Genomic DNA, 20,860 nt, shown 5'->3' with positions numbered 1-20,860 from the left:
ATGTAGGTATGGTTAAAACCCAGCAGCGTTGCAGTTCTTGACACAAACCGGTGTGCCTGGTATTTCAATGTTTTGTTTAGCCCATTCTCCCTCTGGCACACATACCCAATCCATGCATCAATTGTCTCAAGACTTAAAAATCATTCTTTAACTCTCTAGAATCTAAGCCCTGTCTAAGCCGGAGGAGGGAGAAGGGTTCTAAAGCAAACATTTTGGAATTGTTTTAAGATGGTCATTCCAAAGATGATTTAACTGTTTGATTTAGTATTTTAAGAACCCTGTCAAAAAATATATAAAAAAACTTAATGGATGAAACATTGAATTTGGCAATACTGGCATTAACCAATAGAAACGTATTGAATAACAGATTCCCTACATGGAACAATTAAAACATTATCTGAAGGAAGTTGGTTCTGAAGTGTCTGTCCTATATCTGGGAGATATAAAGACAGATCAAGAAACTATTTGTATTTCTTTATTTACATGTATTTATCCCCTTATTTTAGGCACTGAAACTATCTCCATAAATACCTCCATTCAGTCTATGTCATGGAAGGGGCAGGTGTACATCTCAGTGTGCATCTCTTTGGGGGACACTAAGGATAGTCTAACTGGTGTAGCTGAACAAAATGCTGTTACATGTTCTTTAGGTCATTACAGTTGTAGTGGCAGATTTGATATATAAAAATTTCTATGCTTACATCGTAGAATTACATCTTAGAAATCTAATTAATTCATTGTAAGTATTTGAATATGATCTTTGTGACTTAAATGGGATATAATATACCCTATGCTTATACCGCTTACAAAACGGTATACCTGATAATACACACCTGAAACCCCACCTCTTTAAGGAATACCTAGGATAGGATAAAGTAATCCCTCTCACCCCCCCTCCCCCTGAAAAGATTTAGATGCACTACTGTTCCACTGGAGGTCATAAGGTGAATGCACCAATTTGTAAGTCGCTCTGGATAAGAGCGTCTGCTAAATGACTTAAATGTAATAATATACCTTTTGTAATTGTGTACATGCGTGGCTTTAAGTTGTCTGGCAGAGGGTGCTTTTAGCAACAAAATACAGTTCCTCAAAAAGTCATTCCAACTTGATTACTTTACGTGTTTTTCCAAGCCTCGGGGCCACGCTTGTGTCCCAAATGGCACCCTATTCACTACTTTTGACTGGGGCCCATAGCGCTCTGGACAAAGGTAGTGCACTGCATAGGTAATAGGATGCAATATGGGACTCAGCCAGTGACATACTTGGCTGCTCCCGAGTGGCTCAAACATAATGTCCATCTAAATGAACATGTACGATGCTTGGCATACTGACACAATTTGATTATCATCTGGATCAATAGTGCAGCAACACTTGTGCATAACTGGGAGTGTTGGAGTCATCTCGGATTACACATAATTGGAATTCAAAGCTCGTTTCCACTTCATAGGTGTCAAAGTGTCAAATGGAAGTAGAACAGAATGTCTTCGGAGGTGTTTGGATTATTTGAAAAATAACTTACATTTTTGGAATTTAATTCTGTTTAAATTTACGCCCCACAAAACTGTTGTTTACATTGATAACTCAATCACGGTCATTTCAAGTGTAACATATCATCAGGCTTCCACTAGCTTTCCCCAGCAGGCAAAATGTGACAATTACATAATTCCCTGTTTGAAAAGACATCATATGACCAGATTACAACCAGGCAAAGGTGGGGGGGTTTCATGACAACATAAACAAGTCATTGGAAAGATGTGTCATTTGGTCAGAGAACCATTTTTTAAAATTTTAAAACCAGTTTATAACCTGACCCTGGCGTCACAAAAGACTTCATGATGACATCATTGTAACCAGTTTATAACCTGACCCTGGCGTCACAAAAGACTTCATGATGACATCATTGTAACCAGTTTATAACCTGACCCTGACGTCACAAAAGACTTTAACCAGTTTATAACCTGACCCTGACGTCACAAAAGACTTCATGATGACATCATTGTAACCAGTTTATAACCTGACCCTGACGTCACAAAAGACTTCATGATGACATCATTGTAACCAGTTTATAACCTGACCCTAGCGTCACAAAAGACTTCATGATGACATCATTGTAACCAGTTTGCCACTGGGTTATGCTGACGGGTCCATATACTTTTTAAAAATCACTCTAATAATTCTGTACAGATATTGAAAAAAAGTCTGAATTTACCATAAAAATATTTATTGACAATAATGTTATTTCTTGACACAAGCAAGAGAATGCATGCCCTGAATAACACTTCTTAAGGTCCACATTTTTAAAACGGCTACAAGTCACATGTATAAACGAAAGGAACATCAATGGAACACATTCAAATTATTAAAAGCAAATGTGGTGTCTGATCAATACTTGATCAACAGCTTATAAAATGCTTATTATTAACTATGCTGATCATTGACATACATTGTAGTGTTTCCTTTCCTCAAACTAAAAGGTTAGTTCATAGATCAACAAATACTGTCAAACACCTTTTATAGCCTCTCGCAATCATTCTTCAAGAACTTCTCAACCAGCTTTTAATAAACCACAACCAGAGTATTTCCAGAGCACTGGCCAAATGAAGATTTCATTTCAGAAATGCATATTAAAACACAAATAAATAGAAAAAAAGAAAGAAAATAAACATTATGATTACAGTCACAATCCAAAACCATTCACAACCAGTCCAATCATCGCATGTCCATTTGACGAAATGCAGATAACTGCCCAGATAATATAGATGACGAGTGCAGTGTCAACACAGAGAAGAGAACCTGCAGTAGGGAGGGGTGTAGTGAAAGATTGGGCGACCGGTTTAAGCATTTCAATGTTAGTCTACACCTGTTGTTTACGAAGCATGTGATAAATTCCATTTCATCTCATCCGTCTTTGTTTGCACTTCCCCCTGTGTCCAAAGGAAGTTTCTTATGAGCCTGTCCCTCTCTGTCTCTCTATCCAAACCAGGACACTGTTGTTAGCACATTGCTAGTGTCCTCCAATGGTCTCTATGCTGCTACACCACACAGATGAGCCCTGAGCAGGGATAGGAGAGGAGAGGGATAGGCCAGTCATCACAGAACACAGAACAGTGGTCTCCAAGGCTGTACATCTTCTCTCTCTGCTCTCCATAAGCCTCAGCCTCTGAGTCTTTATCTCCACGGTACACACATGCCGACCTGGAGCCTCTCGGCTGCGCTGGCACTGTGGGCCTGGGGGGGCAAATGAGGGGGACGAGGGCGGTGGTGGGTGAGTGATAAAGGGGGATGAGGGAACGGCGAGGAGGGGGCGCTTCAATGGTACAGGTCCAGACGTCCTAATTGGATCCGGTAATGGCTGGTCGATGGCAAAGGAGGAGGGTTGTTAAAACCAGTACAGGTCCTTCCCTTTCTTGTGATGCTGGAGGCCTGGGGATGTAGAAAAAAAAGAAAGAAGATACAATGGAGGAAAACAATGAGAACGAGGCACAATGGTTGTCATGGCTGCTCCTGCTCTTTAATCCAAACAGCTTCAAAAAAATGTAAAGGCTATTGATGATGTGTTTTCTCTGACACTAATTTTCTGTTTGTGCCATACAACAGCAGCAAAGAAACATACAGTAGGACAGCTCACAAATGTGACCTAAAAGTGACAAATGTAGCTGAAAGAAATAAACTGCTGAGGTGGCTTGTAGGACCAGGTTAATGTAGAGGTGTAGTGTACCGAGACTGAAGACTAAGGTGTGAGTGGATGTTAATCGCCAAATTGGGCTCTGGTTAGAGAGTGAGGTGGACAAAACAGTTTATTATTGGCACTAAACCGTCCCAGCACAGAGGGCAAAACACACTGATAGAGAACTGGTAAAAGATTTTTTTTTTTTTTTGGTCAATAACGCATACTGGTGGATTCTCTGATGGCTGCCACACCAAATAAATGTTTGGTGTGCTCGGCAGCCATCGTTATATGGTCAGGTGACAGTTCGTCTGGTGGGAAACTGACATTTAATAGTATTACATGATTGATCAGCTTACATTGTAGAATTTGGAACAATAGCACAATGACAACTGAAATGACTAAGCTGTGTTGACAGATGATATTGAAAAGTCCATTTCATTGGGGTTGCGGGTACACATTCATCTGTATTAAAATACTTTCTGTGGGCTCAAAAAGCAGCTTTCCAATGTTAATGTCAGTGGTCAAAAGCCTGTCGAGCGTTTGAGGTTCATGGTGTTAACCGATATTGCACATTTATGGGACTGTGGACACGCAGGTGGCTGTGGCTGCAGCAGAGAGGACTGCTATTGAAAAGTTGCAGGTGGCTGTTGTTGTGGTTGTGCTTGTTGTGGTTGCGGTAGGCTCCGCTGAAGTAGAGAAGCGACTCCATACCTGCGTCCATGTTGAGGGCCATCTCTCCGGGGGGCAGCAGGCCCGGCCAGGGCGCGGTGGGGTCCAGCTTGGTGACGTCATAGGGGTGGTGCACGGGGAGGGAGCCCAGGTGGTGGGGCCGCACGGTGGGCATAAGCAAGGGGCTGTAGGGGTGGTGGGGCTCCAGGCCACCAGGAGTGTAGAGTTCGTGGAGGGGCCTGGAGGGCCCGTAGGCCTGGCTCGGGGTGTAGCCCCACCCCTCTGATGGGTGGAGGTGCGAGTGGGGGTGACTGTGAGGATGGGCGTGAGGGTGCGGAATGCCCGGGCGGAGTCCGGAAGCGTAGGGGTCCATGGAATAGGTGGGCATTCCGGGTTCGCAGTGGGAGCGACTTTGGGGGAGGAGTAGTTGCTGTCCCAGAAGGAGGGGGAAGCTTCGGCGACTACTGGGTGAAGGGGTATCTGAGAGAGAGAGAGGGGGGGGTTAGGCATACGTCACGGACAATTGTGTTACTGTATGGCATGATTTACAGACACATGGAATAGCCCGTGAGAGATGGATGCAAGTCATGAAAACAACATTAGGTCATATGGTTTTTACACATATGTACATACAGCACACAGTCCTACCAACAGTAGTCTCCTGCAGGCCACAGAAAGAAATACTAGAGAATCTTAGAGAGAGAGAGAAACAAATAGACAGACCGAGTCTGACACCAAGACTGCTAACAAAATGGCGACATGGACTGAGTTGACCTTGTATTTTTATACTGACTCTACACACTCACACACACTGACGCTCCAACACACACACACACTCACTTAATTTGCTCACACACACATAACATGCACACATATTTATACTGACTCTACACACACGCACACACATTCATATACTGTATATCCTGATGCCCAGTCATCTTAGCCCTGTACATATCAACCTATATCACTCCAGTATCCCTGTAAATTGGTATTGGAACAGACCCTGTATATACAGTAGCTTACTTACTTCTCATGTTCTTATTTGTATTTGTTGTGCGTTTTTCTTCTACCTTGTTATTTTTAGTACCACATTGATCTTGATGACTGTGTTGTCGGGTTTAGAGCTGGCAAGAAAGGCATTTCACTGTACTTGTTTGTGCACGGGACATTAAAACTTGAAGCAGAGAGAGATACAGACACTCACTGACACAGAGAGGAAGAGAACCCTGGCCCTGTGTCCTGCCTCCCCCAGCCCCCTTACTTACCCCCTCCTCTGGACCTGTACACGAACCCCCTCCCCCCAACACACCCCCCACCTGTTGTTTTTTCTGCACCACTCCGTTTGCCCGAAGCAGAATGTCAGTGGGACAGTTTTAGGCTTTTAGACGTTACTTTTTATATTTAGAATTACTCTGAAAAAAGACACCGTCGTGCGGCAGTGCACGCAGCAGCCCCAATCAAACCAGTTGTGTGATAAATCAGCAGCGGCCATTGTGGGGCCGCCCGGAGCCATTTGAAGGCGATATGCCGGCCCGCGGGGTTCAACGCTTACGGCCGCGTATAAACATAGTATCTGTTGTCAGGCAGGAAGACGTCCAACGAGAGAGGGAGAGGGAGGATCTAAGTCCTACATGGAAATCGGGAGGACAGGCAGAGCACAACTCGAGTTTGGGTGACTACTTTGGCGAATGTAATAGTGGTACCATTGATCGAGAGAAAGTTGAAACCATTTGTAAAAAAAAAAAAGCTGTAGAAAACAATTAATGTGAAGACATTGGTTGACGCTGTCTGCACCTGTTGGTGATTGTCGAGAAAACATCCACTGATTGTTAATAACCCATTCATCTGAGTAATGTCAGTCTCTTTTGTGTAAAACAATCTCTTTACCTGGTTCTCTCTATAATATCAGTTTCATTTATGACATACTGCCTACCATTGGGTCATTTCTTGGCCCAAATCCTGAACTTTGTTGATCTTACCTGTATCTGCATTAATATTCTTCTGAAAAATCATCAAACTACACCTAACTGCCCAAAAACACACTTAACTGAGAGCATGAAGCATGTCACACATGAAGCATGTCTAATAATATCCCTGACCCTTGACCCTCAAGCCTTCCTAACCTCTGACCCCATTAGGGCAAAGGACAACAGGCACCACTAAACAAGCACCCTTCTGTCCATTTCTTTGCCGTTTTGGTTTGCCATTTTATATCTACACACACACACACACACACACACACACACACACGCTACCTGTGCCCAGGTCCGATGCCCTCCTCTTGCCCTCTCCCTCCATGTAGGAGCTGAGTGCCCTGGAGAAGTGTTCGTCTACCACACTGCCGATGTCCCCTTGGTAGTATGTGAAGAGGACACAACGAGACGTCAGGTACTCAGCCTCGGGCACTTCCTGTTTCTCCTTATGGCACTCCTCTGGTCGAGTGGCACGGGGATATGAGGATGAGGAAGAGGTGGAGGAGGAAGAGCCAGGGCCCGTGCTGGTGCCCGCCGATACCCCCTCCGGACACCTTGTCATCTCCGCGCTCTCCATCATGAAGTCTCTGCGGCGAGGAGAGGGGCTCCTCAGACCAATGGGTGCCTGAAGGGGGAGGAGGAAGGGGGGCAGGGTGGGGTCAATGGACAGTTGTTAGAAGGGAGAGATCTGGAAGACCAAGTCTATTGTGACATAAGACGTGTGTGTGTGTGTGTGTGTGTGTGCATTGACTAATAGTCTTGTGGTCATGACACTGTTTTCTCCACAACTTTTCAAACGAAATCAGTATGTGCCAATTGGTAAGCCCCCTGTCATACAAATACCGACAACATACATCCACTGCTTATGGGTCTGATAAACTACCAACATTAGACAAAACAAATGTGAGATCCATAGCATTGATCATGGAAAATTTATAAACAGAGAAGTGCAGGTTTTGGAGACATTTGGTTTCTTACAGACCTCGTTGATAATCTGCCCATAGATCCAACATTTAGTGTAGGTAAAACAATCAAATAGGTTACTTTTTTATGCAAATAAACTTATTCTCGGAAAACAAAGTTTCTCTCGCGCGTTTAATTAGTTCATTCGAAAACATTTGACAGCGCCTCCTTACCTGGAAGCTGTTGATGAACGCGGGGGCGGCTGGAGCGTACGGTGCGTAATGTCCATAGGCTGGGTACATAACATCCAAACAACTCATGGTAATGACACGGTGTCCTCTCAGTCCAGGGAAGGGAAGTGTCGCACTGTCATATGGAAACCAACGTTGTAAGAGAGCGACAACATTCCGCAACCAGCAGCAGCAAGGCAACTAGAGAAGGCGCTCGGTCAGTGGCAATGCGCAGCAGGCAGCACGAGGCTCGACATCACTCCAGAGAGCGCTTTCTGCTACGCTGCGCAACAGCAGCTGCGCTCTCAGATTGTGGTGAGAGAGGTTTATACAACAAAACACACACAAGAGTGTCCTGTAGCTTGTCCAATAGCTTCCCGCTAAAATAAATGCTCTGATTTGTAATATTACGTAAGCCTAAGCTGTTTAGTAAAGAGCACGAAAATACATTACGATTTCTTTCTATTAAGATAAGAATTGTAGGCTATTAAGAAATGTAGCCAATGATAATTTGTGAGTAATCGGTTCATGATTGTAAAATAAATCTATTATTATCGAATTACATATTGTCCATGCACGTTTTCCAATGTCCATAATGTAATCTGTCTAATTTATTTGGCATGATCCTTAACTTCTTTGACCCCAAAATAAACTTTTCCAAGGGTTACACAGAGGGTCATAGGCCAATAGGCCCACCGCAGAAGTAGATTCAGTTATGGTCGTAGAGGCAATAGAGTAATTTAACAAGCAAGTGACTTCATTAAAGAGAAGGCGCTCGGTCAGTGGATATAGGAAATGTGTATTCTATTCCCATTTAAAGTGTCAAGTCGGCCATCCTTTAAAACATCCATGGGGTAGCCAAGTAAAGTCTGCGGACATTGGAGCTATTTGGTGGAATTCTCAGAATGACACTTAGGTGTCAACTGTAGGGTGCACACACTGGCCATACCAACACCAGGAGAAAAGAAATACACAATTCCATGACAAATTATCACCCATCAGTTACACAAACAAGGAGCTTTCCTGGCGTAGTATGTCATCTGATGTCATAGTACGATTTTAGAATAACAAAAGAAAAATATGAATCAATTTACCCTACATGAATTATTTTACTTTGATAGGTTAGATGTCCTATCAGAAATGTGACCCATTAAACCCATAACAGTCCAAGCCCTCTCTAAGCCCGAGAAGATATTTTTTAAGCTATATGGAATTGTTTTAAGAAGTTCATACGAAGGATCATTTATCTATTTGATTTTGAATTTTAAGACCCCTTGAAGTATCTAAGAAATATATACAAAAGTTAGTTGATGAATTTACTTATTTATAATACTTATTTTCCACCATAATTTGCAAATTAATTAATTAAAAATCCTACAATGTGATTTCGTGGATTTTTTCTCTCTCATTTTGTCTGTCATAGTTGAAGTGTACCTATGATGAAAATTACAGGCCTCTCTCATCTTTTTAAGTGGGCGAACTTGCACAATTGGTGGCTGACTAAATACTTTTTTGCCCCACTGTACATAAGTATTCACACCCTTTACTCAGTACTTTGTTGAAGCACCTTTGGCAGCAATTACAGCCTTGAGTCTTCTTGGCTATGATGCTACAAGCTGGGCACACCTGTATTTGGGGAGTTACTCCCATTCTTCTCTGCAGATTCTGTCAAGATCTGTCAGGTTGGATGGGAAGCGTCGCTGCTCAGCTATTGTCAGGTCTGTCCAGAGATGTTTGATCGAGTTCAAGTCCGGTCTCTGGCTGGGCCACTCAAGGATATTCAGAGACTTGTCCTGAAGCCACTCCTGCGTTGTTTTGGCTGTCTGTTTAGGGTTGTTGTCCTGTTGGAAGGTGAACCTTCGCCTCAGTCTGAGATCCTGAGTGCTCTGGAGCAGGTTTTTATCAACGATCTCTCAGTACTTTGCTCCGTTCATCTTTCTTCAATCCTGAATAGTTCCCCAGACCCTGCAGCTGAAAAACCACCGACCATGCTTCACCGTAGGGATGGTATTGGCCAGGTGATGAGCAGTGCCTGGTTTCCTCCAGACGTGACGCTTGGCATTCAGGCCAAAGAGTTCAATCTTGGTTTCATCAGACCAGATAATCTTGTTTCTCATGGTCTGAGAGTCCTTTAGGTGCCTTTTTGGCAAATTCAAAATGGGCTGTCATGTGCCCTTTAATGAGGAGTGGCTTCCATCTGGCCACTCTACCATAAAGGCTTGATTAGTGGAGTGCTGCAGAGATGTTTGTCCTTCTGAAAGGTCCTCTCATCTCCACAGAATAACTCTGGAGCTCTGTCAGAGTGACCATCTGATTTTCCGTTTGGTCGGGCTGCCAGCTCTAGGAAGAGGAAACTTATTCTATTTAAGAATGACGGAGGCCACCGTGTTATTGGCGAGCTTCAATGCTCTACAGACAATTCCATCGACCTCATGGCTTGGTTTTTGCTCTGACATGCACTGTCAACTGTGGGACCTGATATTGAAGGTGTGTGCCTTTCCAAATCATGTCCAATCAATTGAATTTACCACAGGTGGACCCAGTCAAGTTTTAGAAACATCTCAAGGATGATCAATGGAAACAGGATGCAGCTGAGCTCAATTTCGTGTATCATAGCAAAGGGTCTGAATACTTATTTAAATTAGGTATTTCTGTTTGATTTATTTTAATACATTTGCAAAAATGTGGAACATTTTCTGAAATGCTGTTTTCACTTCGTCGTTATTGGGGTATTGTGTGTAGATTGACGAGGAAAATAGTTTATTGAATCCATTTTTTAATAAGGCTGTAACATAACAAAATGTGGAAAAAGTGAAGGTGCCTGAATACTTTCGAAATGCACTGTATATATACTTTTGTGTAGAATATTTTCAAACCATACTGGAGGACCTTCAGACGAGTGTTGTGACGCATGTGGGCGTCCTAGAGCAAAACACCTTTCAACAGAGTGGTCATATTAGTGAGCAGCCCAAACCATTCAGACGCTACAGACGATTTTGTGAGAAGTCTCACTGTCTCTTTCACCTTTCACCACAGATATGGAAGTGCGAAAGTGCGACACTGTGCGAGACATTGGCAGATGCGGTGGATTAAGCCATATGCAATGCAAAAACACATATCTCTAGCTTAAATCGACAGATTCTTATGGGGATTTGTTTATAATGCTAATTCAATTTCCATGGAGGCGCGGACTTTGACTCTGGGGGGTTTTAATAGTTTAAAGGAGCAAGGTGGCGCTTTCATTTTTAAAGGAGCTAATTAGATTTCCATGGAGGCGCGGACTTTGACTCTGGGGGGTTTTAATAGTTTAAAGGAGCAAGGTGGCGCTTTCATTTTTAAAGGAGCTAATTAGATTTCCATGGAGGCGCGGACTTTGACTCTGGGGGGTTTTAATAGTTTAAAGGAACAAGGTGGCGCTTTCATTTTTAAAGGAGCTAATTAGATTTCCATGGAGGCGCGGACTTTGACTCTGGGGGGGTTTTAATAGTTTAAAGGAACAAGGTGGCGCTTTAAGTTTTAAAGGAGCCTGATTTGGTCGGCATTCCAGTCTTTTTGACAGACACTCGGGACTGCCTGGGAGAATTGTGTGGAATATTTGCAGAATTCCTTCGACGAGTGTCAGATGAGTTGGAATGCCTCTGATGTCTGTTAGCAGATGAGGCCGGTGGGAAGTTTGGGTGAAGTCGTGTTGCTGCTTAGGTGGGTGGGTGGGTGGATGTTGATGTCTAGAATCCCTGTGATACAATGTCTACAGAAGGTAGAAACATTGCAAAGGACATTTTGGATATCATGTTGCTGTGTTTATGTGTTGCGTATCAACTAATGCTTTTACTTTTGCCGTTTAAGCTCTGATTCAGCACTGCTGTGGCATTATTTCATTTATTTTGTATTTTTCTTTCTTACAATGCTCTTTTGATGTTGTCGTCTGCTTAAATATTTAACATACAGGACGGAGCTGGGCAGAGCCGGCGGCTGGGGTGCTGGAGCCAGAGCCGTGTGTGATGCAATGTTGGTGCACTCCAACTTACAGCGTGATAAACAGCTGCTGCTGATGGAATGGAGACTTCTAGTATTAATGACCATGACTTTCTATCTCCCTCTTCCCTCTCTTCCCCAGCAACACATAAACCTCATCGTTGTCTTACCTCTACTCTGCCTTTCCTCCGAAACAATCATCTACAGTCATTTGTCACTATTTGGCAACTGTGTGTGTGTGTGTGTGTGTGTGTGTGTGTGTGTGTGTGTGTGTGTGTGTGTGTGTGTGTGTGGGGGGGTTAGCAATGCAACAGTTGTCATATACTGACCACACTAGGAAAGGGAGGAGGGCGAGTGACGCAACCCCTTGACTGGAGCAGAGAATAGAGGTGGGGCACAAGCAGGTTAAAATAGGTTAATGTCTTTATACATCATTATGAGCATTAGTGTCCATTATTTGTGCATAATGATTGCTCATTTAGGCAATGGATTTATAAATAATTAATTGTATTGATTTATACTTTATTTATTTGAATGATTTATTGTGTATTAAAGCACAATAATGTGTATGTGTTTGCGTGTGTGTGTCCGTGGCGTGCGCTAGCTGAAAATAAACAAGTTACATCACTGTTGCATATGACCCCGGACATCCAAACCCATCCTCTTTCTACACAGGCTAAAGGAGAACTGCTCCGACACCTCTGATTGGCTGACCTGTTGAAAGAAGTAATGGCACCAGCTTTATTTAGACCTCCAATATGATCGTGACACCAGGAATACTTTATAATCCATGCTATCAATCACCGTTGAACAAATTCTAAAAAACGAATTAAGTAACATCCAAGAACATGTCGCAGTGGCCAGCAAAGCATGACTTGCACACAACACACAGGCTATATACAGTACTGCATGTTTGGACAGAGCACAGATAGATACCATGGTTAAAGCAGACAACCATTGTTTTACTTTACTTCAATTGCGAATGCAGCGTTCATTCTGGTTTAACCCGGCTATGGAAGATTGAACCATAACCCCTGAAACAACAATGCCTTTTTTAAGGTCTCTGTCTGGCATGGACCCAAGGGGGTCACTCTGCCTCTCACAGCATTCCACACTTGTTTATCCTATTGGCCTGCTTTAGCTTTAGCTACACAAATCCCCCCTGCTCCATGCAGCATGTGTTAGAGAGACATAGACATAACAGCCGCTCTCTTGTCCTGGTCTTCCCAGTGGCTCACAGTCCCTCCAGCTGTCCTGAGCCATCCAAATAGGTCTGACAGTGAAACACACACACACACACACACAGTTTCAGACTCTTAGACAGGTCTGGCTGGTTCACAGACAAAGGTAGCCCAGACTGAATGCTGCACTCACCATTGTTTTACTTAAACCATGACAATATATTGAATATAGGAAAACTGCATTATCAGGCTTGAGTTATTAGGTCTATTGTTACGATAACCAATAACTAGCCTACGGATATTGTTGCGCCCACTTTGATTAGAGGTCCTAGGCCTAGTTACATGGTCTGTAACCTGAATGAATGTGTGCATCTATGTGAGAAATCAGCGTTTGAGAGGACCGTGTTGGATGCACATGTGCCCATGGAGACAGTAACCTTACCTTAGGTCCAGGGCCAGTTGACTCCTTTGGGTCAGAGAGCCCAAGCCGATTATGTTCAGATGGTGGCAGAAACAAACACATACAAAAAAGGAAAACTACAAACAGGCGAAACCCAGCAGCCTCAGAGCTCTGCCAGCTTGGACACTCACTGATGATCACCTTAATTTGCAGAACATGTCCTGATCAAAGCTTGGCAGAACAACACTTGGACCTGGGTGCTGGCAGCTGCCCCCTGGGGGGAATAGAGTGTGGTAGTGGTAGTGAGCTAAAGCGTGCAGTGTGAACTACCTAACCTATTCCATAACACTATAGTGGCTGTTATAGGGTTGATCTAATTTACATAAGTGTTCACACCACTTAGTCAATACTATGTCAAAGGAGCTTGGGGTGGGGGCGATTACAGCCTTGAGTCAGTTGTCTTGGGTATGTCTGTATTAGCTTTGCACATCTGGATATGGGGATTTTCTCACATTCTTTCTTGTAGGTTTTTGTCAAGTTCTGTTAAGTTCGATGGGGAGCAGCGGTGATCAGCAATCTTTAAGTTTTTCCACAGATTTGAATGGGATTCAAGTCGGGGCGTTGCATGGCCACTCAAGGACTTCTACATTCTTGCTCTGAAGCCATTCCCGCATTGCTCTGGCTTGTGTGCTTGAGGTCATTGTCTTGTTGGAAAGTACATCTTTGCCCCCGAAGGTCATTTACACTCTGAAGCAGGTTCTCATCAAGGATTTGCCTATGCTTGGCTCCATTTATTATTCTCTCTATTATTACCACTATGATGCTGTCATCACTATGCTACACGGTAGGGATGGTGTTAGATGGGTGATGAGCTGTACCTGTTTTTTTCTCGACAGTAAAGCTTTGCATTCAGGGGGAGGTTTTTTTTCTCATCAGACCACAGAATATTTTGATCTCAGAGTCTTTCACGAGACTTTTTGCACAAGGTGTGCTGTTATGTGCCTTTTTCTCAGAAGTGGCTTCTGCCTGGCCACTCTCCCAGAAAGCCGAGATTGGTAAAGTGCTGTAGAGACTGTTGTCCTTCTGGCAAGTTCTCCCATCTCAGCCAAGGAACTCTGTACTACTGAAAGAGCTGCTTCCTGTGCTTGGCCCTCCTATGCTGAACATAATAAACGTCTCTCTATCCCACCGGATGTGTACCAAACTCAGTAAAAGTGACAGGAATAAAGCCTCCCTTGAAAAAGCCAAACCTTGACCCAGAAAATATTTTAAAAACTATCGGCCTATATCGAATCTTCCACTCCTCTCAAAATAAATGAAAAATATGTTGCGCAGCAACTCACTGCCTTCCTGAAGACAAACAATGTATACGAAATGCTTCAGTCTGGTTTTAGACCCCATCATAGCACTGAGACTGCACTTGTGAAGGTGGTAAATGACCTTTTAATGGCGTCAGACCGAGGCGCTGAATCTGTCCTCATGCTCCTAGACCTTAGTGCTGCTTTTGATACCATCGATCACCAAATTCATTTGGAGAGATTGGAAATCCAAATTGGTCTACACGGACAAGTTCTGGCCTGGTTTAGATCTTATTTGTCAGAAAGATATCAGTTTGTCTCTGTGGATGGTTTGTCCTCTGACAAATCAACTGTAAATCTCGGTGTTCCTCAAGGTTCCGTTTTAGGACCACTATTGTTTTCACTATATATTTTACCTCTTGGAGATGTCATTCGAAAACATAATGTTAACTTTCACTGCTATGCGGATGACACACAGTTGTACATTTCGATGAAACATGGTGAAGGCCCAAAATTGCCCTCGCTGAAAGCCTGTGTTTCAGACATAAGGAAGTGGATGGCTGCAAATGTTCTACTTTTAAACTCTGACAAAACAGAGATGCTTGTTCTAGGTCCCAAGAAACAAAGAGATTTTCTGTTGAATCTGACAATTAATCTTGATGGTTGTACAGTCGTCTCAAATAAAACTGTGAAGGAACTCAGCTTTACTCTGGAACCTGATCTCTCTTTTAACGAACATACTGTAATGGCTGTCTTCCTCCTCCGATGACGAGGAGGAGTAGTAAGGATCGGAGGACCAATGCGCAGCGTGGTACGTGTTCATGCTCTTTATTAAAACAAGGGAAAACTGAAACAAAACAATAAACGACACGTGAAATAACCAACCGAAACAGTTCCGTGTGGAACACACAGACACAGAAAATAAACACCCACGAAACACAGGTGGGAAAGGCTACCTAAGTATGGTTCTCAATCAGAGACAACTAACAACAACTGCCTCTGATTGAGAACCATACCACGCCAAACGCAAAAACACAACATAGAAAACGGAAAATAGACAACCCACCCAACTCACACCCTGACCATACTAAAACAAAGACATAACAAAGGAACTAAGGTCAGAACATGACACATATCAAGACTGTTTGAAGGACAGCTTTTTTCCATCTATGTAAAATTGCAAATTTCAGACATTTTCTGTCCAAAAATGATGCAGAAAAATGAATCCATGCTTTTGTCTCTTCTAGGTTAGACTACTGCAATGCTCTACTTTCCGGCTACCCAGATAAAGCACTAAATAAACTTCAGTTAGTGCTAAATACGGCTGCTAGAATCTTGACTAGAACCAACATTTTTTATCATATTACTCCAGTGCTAGCCTCTCTACACTGGCTTCCTGTCAAAGCAAGGGCTGATTTCAAGGTTTTACTGCTAACCTACAAAGCATTACATGGGCTTGCTCCTACCTATCTCTCTGATTTGGTCCTGCCGTACATACCTACACGTATGCTACGGTCACAAGACGCAGGCCTCCTAATTGTCCCTAGAATTTCAAATTAAACAGCTGGAGACAGGGCTTTCTCCTATAGAGCTCCATTTTATTAGAATGGTCTGCCTACTCATGTGAGAGACGCACTCGGTCTCAACCTTTAAGTCTTTAATGAAGTCTCATCTCTTCAGTAGGTCCTATGATTGAGTGAAGTCTGGCCCAGGAGTGTGAAGGTGAACGGAAAGGCACTGGAGCAACGAACCGAACCGCCCTTGCTGTCTTTGCCTGGCCGGTTCCCCTCTCTCCACTGGGATTCTCTGCCTCTAACCCTATTACAGGGGCTGAGTCACTGGCTTACTGGTGCTCTTCCATGCCGTCCCTAGGAGGGGTGTGTCACCTTAGTGGGTTGAGTCACTGACGTGGTCTTCCTGTCTGGGTTGGCGCCCCCCTTGGGTTGTGCCGTAGCGGAGATCTTTGTGGGCTATACTCGGCCTGGTCTCGGGATGGTAAGTTGGTGGTTGAAGATATCCCTCTAGTGGTGTGGGGGCTGTGCTTTGGCAAAGTGTGTGGGGTTATATCCTGCCTGTTTGGCTCTGTCCGGGGGTATCATCGGATGGGGCCACAGCGTCTCCTGACCCCTCCTGTCTCAGCCTCCAGTATTTATGCTGCAGTAGTTTATGTGTTGGGGTGCTAGGGTCAGTCTGTTATATCTGGAGTATTTCTCCTGTCTTATCCGGTGTCCTGTGTGAATTTAAGTATGCTCTCTCTAATTCTCTCTTTTCTTTTTTTCTTTCTCTCTCTCGGAGGACCTGAGCCCTAGGACCATGCCTCAGGACTACATGGCATGATGACTCCTTGCTGTCCCCAGTCCACCTGGCCGTGCTGCTGCTCCGGTTTCAACTATTCTGCCTGCGGCTATGGAACCCTAACTTGTTCACAGGACGTGCTACCTGTCCCACATCTCTCAATGATCGGCTATGAAAAGCCAACTGACATTTACTCCTGAGGTGCTGACCTGTTGCACCCTCGACAACTACTGTGATTAGTATTATTTGACCATGCTGGTCATTTATGAACATTTGAACATCTTGGCCATGTTCTGTTATAATCTCCACCCGGCACAGCCAGAAGAGGACTGGCCACCCCTCAAAGCCTGGTTCCTCTCTAGGTTTCTTCCTAGGTTTTCCTAGGTCTTCCTAGGCCTTTCTAGGGAGTTTTTCCTAGCCACCGTGCTTCTACACCTGCATTGCTTGCTGTTTGGGGTTTTAGGCTTGGTTTCTGTACAGCACTTTGAGATATCAGCTGATGTAAGAAGGGCTATATAATTGTTTTATTTTTTTAGTTGATTTGATCTGTAGTTCTGTCAGAGTTTTAATTGGGTTCTTGGTCACCTCCCTGACCAAGGTTCTTCTTGCCTGGTTGCTCAGTTCTGTCGGACGGCCAGCTCTAGAAAGAGTCTGGGTAGTTACATATTTTTTCATTTCCCAATGATGGAGACCACTGTGCTCTTACAAACTTTCAACACTCTAGAAATAGTTTTGTACACTTCTCCGAATATATGCCTCTTCACAATTCTATCTCACAGATATACGTACAGTTCCTTGGAAGGACGATCAAAGGAAATTGGATGCACATGAGGTCAATTTGGAGTGTCATAAGAAAGGGGTGTGAATACTTACGGAAATTAGATATTTCTGTATTTCATTTTCAATAAATTTGCAAACATTTCTTAAATGTTTTTTCACTTTATCATTATGGGGTATTGTGTGTAGATGGTTAACAAAAAATGTATGTACAGTACCAGTCAAAAGTTTGTACACACCTACTCATTCAAGGGTTTGTCTTTTATTTTTTACTATTTTCTACATTGTAGAATAATAACACATATGGAATCATATAGTAACCACAAAAGTGTTAAACAATTCAAAATATATTTTATATTTGAGATTCTTGAAAGTAGCCCACCCTTTACCTTGATAACGGCTTTGCACACTCTTGGCATTCTCTCAACCAGCAACATGAAGTAGTCACTTGGAATGCATTTCAATGAATATGTGTGCCTTGTTAACAGTTAATTTGTGGAATCTATTTCCTTCTTAATGTGTTTGAGCCAAACAGTTGTGTTGTGGGAAGGTAGGGGTGGTATACAGAAGACAGTCCTATTCGGTAAAAGACCAAGTCCATATTATGCCAGGAACAGCTCAAATAAGCAAAGAGAAACGACAGTTCATGTTCCTTTAAGAAATGAAGGTCAGACAATATGGAACATTTCAAGAACTCTATGATGACACTCTCTATCATGAGGAACGCCACAGGAAAGGAAGACCCAGAGTTACCTCTGCTGCAGAGGAGAGGTTCATTAGAGTTAACTGCACCTCAGATTGCAGCCCAAATAAATGCTTCACAGAGTTCAAGTAACAGACACATCTCAACATCAACTGTTCAGAGGAGACTGCGTGATTCGGGCCTTCATGGTCAAATTGCTGCAAAGAAACCACTACTAAAGGACACCAATAATAAGAAGAGACTTGCTTGGGCCAAGAAACAGAAGCAATTGACATTAGACCGGTGGTAATCTGTCCCTTGGTCTGATGAGTCCAAATTTGAGATTTTTGGTTCCAACCGCTGTGTCTTTGTGAGATGCAGAGTAGGTGAACGGATGATCTCCGCACGTGTGGTTCCCACCATGAAGCATGGAGGAGGAGGTGTAATGGTGTGTTGGTACTTTGTTGGTGACACGGTCTGTGATTTATTTAGAATTTAAGGCACACTGAACTAAGCATGGCAACCACAGCATTCTGCAGCGATACGCCATCCCATCTGGTTTGCGCTTAGTGTGACTATAATTTGTTTTTCAACAAGACAATGACCCAAAACACACCTCCAGGCAGTGTAAGGGCTATTTGACCAAGGAGAGTGATAGAGGGCTGCATCAGATGACTTGGCCTCAACAATCGCCAGGCCTCAACCCAATTGAGACGGTTTTCAGCCAATAAGTGCTCAGCATATGTGGGAACTCCTTCAAGACCATTGGAAAAGCCTTCCTCATGAAGCTGGTTGAGAGAATGCCAAGAGTGTAAAAAGCTGTCATCAAGGAAAAGTGTGGCTACTTTGAAAAATCTAAAATATATTTTGTTTTGTTTAACACTTTTCTAGGTAATACATGATTCCATATGTGTTATTTCATAGTTGTGATGTCTTCACTATTATTCTAAAATGTAGAAAATAGTAAAAAAATAAAGAAAAACCCTTGAATGAGTAGGTGTGTCCAAACTGTACTGTATATTTAATTGATTTTGATTTCAGGCTGTAGCACAACCAAATTAGGATTAGTCAAGGGGTATGGATACTTTCTAAAGGCACTGTAGCTAACTAGGAACATAACCCAGCTTCACAGGCTGCCCAATTCTGATCCTTTGTCACTAATTGGTATTTTAACCAATCAGATATTTTGCCCATATATTTAGCAAAATATCAGAATTGGGCAGCCTGTGTAAACACAGCCTCTGATTTCCAGGACCTATATTATTTTTACATTAAAAAAATATACACACTGCTCAAAAAAATAAAGGGAACACTAAAATAACACATCATAGATCTGAATGAATGAAATATTCTTATTAAATACTTTTTTCTTTACATAGTTGAATGTGCTGACAACAAAATCACACACAAATTATCAATGGAATCAAATTTATCAACCCATGGAGTTCTGGATTTGGAGTCACACTCAAAATTAAAGTGGAAAACCACACTACAGGCTGATCCAACTTTGATGTAATGTCCTTAAAACAAGTCAAAATGAGGCTCAGTAGTGTGTGTGGCCTCCACGTGCCTGTATGACCTCCCTACAACGCCTGGGGATGCTCCTGATGAGGTGGCGGATGGTCTCCTGAGGGATCTCCTCCCAGACCTGGACTAAAGCATCCACCAACTCCTGGACAGTCTGTGGTGCAACGTGGCGTTGGTGGATGGAACGAGACATGATGTCCCAGATGTGCTCAATTGGATTCAGGTCTGGGGAACGGGCGGGCCAGTCCATAGTATCAATGCCTTCCTCTTGCAGGAACTGCTGACACACTCCAGCCACATGAGGTCCAGCATTGTCTTGAATTAGGAGGAACCCAGGGCCAACCGCACCAGCATATGGTCTCACAAGGGGTCTGATGATCTCATCTCGGTACCTAATGGCAGTCAGGCTACCTCTGGCGAGCACATGGAGGGCTGTGCGGCCCCCCAAAGAAATGCCACCCCACACCATGACTGACCCATCGCCAAACCGGTCATGCTGGAGGATGTTGCAGGCAGCAGAATGTTCTCCACGGCGTCTCCAGACTCTGTCACGTCTGTCACATGTGCTCAGTGTGAACCTGCTTTCATCTGTGAAGAGCACAGGGCGCCAGTGGCGAATTTGCCAATCTTGGTGTTCTCTGGCAAATGCCAAACATCCTGCACGGTGTTGGGCTGTAAGCACAACCCCCACCTGTGGACATTGGGCCCTCATACCACCCTCATGGAGTCTGTTTCTGACCGTTTGAGCAGACACATGCACATTTGTGGCCTGTTGGAGGTCATTTTGCAGGGCTCTGGCAGTGCTCCTCCTGCTCCTCCTTGCACAAAGGCAGAGGTAGTGGTCCTGCTGCTGGGTGTTGCCCTCCTATGGCCTCCTCCACGTCTCCTGATGTACTGGCCTGTCTCCTGGTAGCGCCTCCATGCTCTGGACACTACGCTGACAGACACAGCAAACCTTCTTGCCACAGCTCGCATTGATGTGCCATCCTGGATGAGCTGCACTACCTGAGCCACTTGTGTGGGTTGTAGACTCCGTCTCATGCTACCACTAGAGTGAAAGCACCGCCAGCATTCAAAAGTGACCAAAACATCAGCCAGGAAGCATAGGAACTGAGAAGTGGTCTGTGGTCACCACCTGCAGAACCACTCCTTTATTGGGGGTATCTTGTTAATTGCCTTTAATTTCCACCTGTTGTCTATTCCATTTGCACAACAGCATGTGAAATTTATTGTCAATAAGTGTTGCTTCCTAAGTGGACAGTTTGATTTCACAGAAGTGT

At 43.6% G+C, this 20,860-nt stretch overlaps 1 pseudogene; it reads right to left on the bottom strand.

Annotated features, from left to right (window-relative positions):
- Nucleotides 1-2,204: 2,204 nt before the first annotated feature.
- Nucleotides 2,205-7,787, bottom strand: LOC115138289 (transcription cofactor vestigial-like protein 2; annotated as a pseudogene).
- Nucleotides 7,788-20,860: the final 13,073 nt, after the last annotated feature.

The sequence above is a fragment of the Oncorhynchus nerka genome, linkage group LG12, assembly GCF_034236695.1.
Source record: "Oncorhynchus nerka isolate Pitt River linkage group LG12, Oner_Uvic_2.0, whole genome shotgun sequence".
NCBI classification, from domain to species: Eukaryota; Metazoa; Chordata; class Actinopteri; order Salmoniformes; family Salmonidae; genus Oncorhynchus; species Oncorhynchus nerka.
Note: the sequence above shows the minus strand (reverse complement) of the source record. Positions and strands in the feature narration are given on the sequence as shown.